The sequence below is a fragment of the Aquarana catesbeiana genome, linkage group LG03 (genome assembly GCF_042186555.1).
Source record: "Aquarana catesbeiana isolate 2022-GZ linkage group LG03, ASM4218655v1, whole genome shotgun sequence".
Classification (NCBI taxonomy): domain Eukaryota; kingdom Metazoa; phylum Chordata; class Amphibia; order Anura; family Ranidae; genus Aquarana; species Aquarana catesbeiana.
The window spans coordinates 705,002,527-705,006,348 of record NC_133326.1 but is presented as its reverse complement, the minus strand read 5'-3'; positions in this window follow the sequence as shown (position 1 = coordinate 705,006,348).

The following is a 3,822-nucleotide window of genomic DNA, read 5'->3' as shown; positions in this document are numbered from 1 at the left end:
TTCTAATAATTACTTGTTTAGCTGAGTATTCAGGCTAATTTAAGCAGCAGCACCTTGTTTAATACACACTTTTTTTGGGTTATGTGTGAATCATCCACCAAGGATAAAAGCGGGTCCTCTCAAAAAAGAGTCCCCTATTTACAGCGCCCTGACCAAAGAACCCACGCCACTAACATCATGCAAGCATGGAGCCGGAAGTCTCTGATGCTATTTCTCTGGCAGCAAAGCTGTCAGAGACATAGCCTGCAGGGCAGCTACTGTGCATGCGTGTAGTGTCACAAAGGCACAACATACATGCTCTAGGATGGTTAGTGCATGCACAGGAGTAACATTTATTCGCACGTGTGCTGGGCGCCACAAACCAGGGTGCTGCTGGAACACCAGATGGATATAGTACAAGCACGGGGAGAGCTCTAACAGAGACACACCCTCACAAGGTTTTGAAATCAGACATTTGAAACAGACACAGAAGTTCCCTACGGGGGAAAAAAATAAAACATGACCTTGATCCCACCCACAACTGGCCAATGACCAATCATGTAGCACGACCCAATAGATAGTACATGAAGAGAAGATAAAAAAGTATAGGGTAAAGAAAAAAAAAGGATGAACTGAGCAGAACACAGAAAAATAAAAAGAGGAAAATTGTAAACCACTGAAGAGCCATTAATGGGGTTGCAACTCATGGGAAACTGAGACCAGTCCAAGGATCCTGAAAAAAATATTAATAAAAAGATGTCAAACTCAGATAAAAATTGAATGAAAATGCGAAAAACAAGAAATGATAAAAAAAGAAAATAAGAACCACAACATGGTGCCTCCACTATACTGTATAGTCCAATGAACAATACCAATGATATATGGATAGAAATATTAATATCAAAGTAAACAAAATAACCAGATATTCAATTAATATAAATAAATCAAATTAGTAAAAAAAGGTTTGAAAGAGGTAGATTTATTTAAACTAGGAGGAGAACTCTCCTATCCCAATCCCCACCCCTAGGGTAACAGGGAATATGGTCAAGGGCCAAAAAAATTAAATGGAAACAGACAGTAATGATGGTTAATGGCTGCATGACAACCAATCGGTTAGTATAAGTTGCCTATTTCTATAGCATAAGTCTGGTCCTAAATCCTACGCCAAAAATCACGTATTGTCTTCCCGACGTAAAACGAACCATAAGAAGAGGTAAACAACAGCTTGAGTATGGCAATTAACAAAATACTTAGGAAATAATTTCTTGCCATTAGGAAGGACAATGTTTTTATTGGTGTTCATAAATTTACAGTATTCACAATTCCACATTTAAAGGCACCCCGTGGGAGATTCCTTTTTAGAGACTAATAACCAGTGAAGTGACTATGAACCAACTTATCTTTTAGAGATGAAGCACAACAGAAAACAATGCTGGGTTGGGGTGTTACATATTTTGCAATGGCAGGATCTCTAGTAAGCAGATACCAGTATTTTAGTAAAGCAGTTTTTATGGTGTGGTGTTGGCGATTATGTTGAGTGATAACTCTCACCATACTGTCACATTTCTTTGGGTTTTAAGAAAATAATAAGGACTCACAAGACTGGGTTTTGGTGCGATTATAGGCTTTCCTCAGACATTGTTTTACTATAGCCCCTAGCCAGCAGATGATCTTGTAATTTTTTAGCTTCCAACTCAAAGATGTCATTGTCACTGCAGCTGCATTTTAGCCTCAGATACTGGCTATATGGAATCAAATGTATTAAAGGTAATGGGTGAGCACTGCTCACATGTAGAATTATGTTGCCTCCTTTAGGCTTGTGAAAGAGAGCACTGGAGAATAGGCCTTCAGTGTGCCTTCAGTGCTCTTTTTGACAACAATGTCTAAAAAGGGGACTTTTGATTGATGGGGAAACATTGTAAATTGGAGATTCCAACTATTGGAAGTCAGGCATAGTAAAAAAAGGGTCCAGCAAGGCTGTCTCCATTCCAAATGATGAGGATGTCGTCAATGTACCTGTGCCATGAAACAACATGGCACAGGTACATTGCGAGACTCTCATCAGAGAATAGCTGGTGCTTCCACCCCCCAGGTACAGGTTGGCATAAAAATGGGCACAACAGGTGCCCATAGACACACCCTGTACCTATATCGTTTTTTGTATGAATGTAATTAGAGACACTCCAGCTTAGGGCAGGGTCCCTACAATCTCTCCACCCCACTCAAAAATTGCCTTGTTAAGCCAAAAAACTTTATTTCCTGAGAATTGTATATTCTGCTTAAAAAGTGAATAGGAACAGAGGGAAAAACAAGCTGGTTGTAAAAATCTCACATGTTAAATGTCACATGCAATATCTACAGATGACTGTAGTTACATACAAATAAATAGGGATGGGCTGGATGTTTGTGTGTTCGCCGAACACATGAACATGAACAAATGAGACGCTTGGCAGGAAGTCCATTGGCTGCCGAGTGCCCCATAATGCACTGCAATCTTGCAGTGCATTGATTGCTGCTAATTGGCCGAAGCATGCACCTGACCTGTATGTTTTGGCCAATCCCAGCACGATGTACTATGAGAGCCATGATTGGCCAATCATGGCTCAGGGGCCAAGTCCACAGCGGCCGTATATAGTGTGTGTTAGTGGAGATTAGGCAAGGTGTTATTCCTTCTGCGTCAGCAGTGGTTTCTTTTTTTTTTTTGGCGCAGTAGCACTAAGAATATTTAGGGCATAATTGCTGTCCCCCTTCTGTGTCGCAAGTGTTCCTCTTTCTGCTTCAGCAGTAGCAGTAGTTTTTTGGGCTTTTTGATTTTTTTTCCAGCAGCAGCAAAAACTAAATGTCCCAATAATTGCTGTTCCTTCTTCTGAGTCGCATGTGGTCTTCCTTCTGCGTGACCACTGTTTTTTCGGCTTTCTTAATTTTTTTTACATTTATTTTATTTTATTTTATTTTTTTGCAGCAGTTACAAAAAAAAATCTCAACAGTTGCTGCACCCTTATTTTCTTTATTAAAAAAAAACTATAATAAAATGGTTTAACCAAGCACAAAAGTATTGCACCCAAGCACCATATTTCCATCCCACACTCTATAATAAAACGTTATAAAAATCCCCACAAAAAGTTTTAAACACTTTCCTACCGGCGCATTGTAAAATGATACCAGCAGGAACACTCCCTCCCTCCTGCAGCCCATCAGAGTACCCAAATACCTGTCTCCAGCCCATCAGAGTACCCGAGTACCTGTTTCCAGCCCATCAGAGTGCCTGAGTACCTGTCTCCAGCCCATCAGAGTACCTGAGTACCTGTTTCTAGCCCATAAGAGTACCCGAGTACCTGTCTCCAGCCCATCAGAGTACCCGAGTACCTATCTGTAGCCCATGAGAGTACCCGAATACCTCTCTGCAGCCCATCAGTGTACCCGAGTACCTCTCTGCAGCCCATCAGAGTACCTGAGTATCTGTCACCAGCCCATCAGAGTACCTGAGAACCTGTCTTTAGCACATCAGAGTACCCTGGTACCTGTCTCCAGTCCATCAGCGTACCGAGTAACTGTCTCAAGCCCATCAGAGTACCCAAGTACCTGTTTGTAGCCCATCAGATTACCTGAGTACCTATCTGCAGCCCATCAGAGTACCTGAGTACCTATCTGCAGCCCATGCCTCATATACGTTGGGGTGTTTGCTTTCCAAAATATGGTAATTTTGTGGGTAATTCCACTGTCCTGGTGCTCCGGGACCTTCAAAAGTGTGATAGGTAGGAATTAAATTAGATGTGTAATTTAGGCTCATAGAACGCCTGATGGAGCTCCCTGCATGTTGGGCCTCTGTATGTGGCTGGGCTG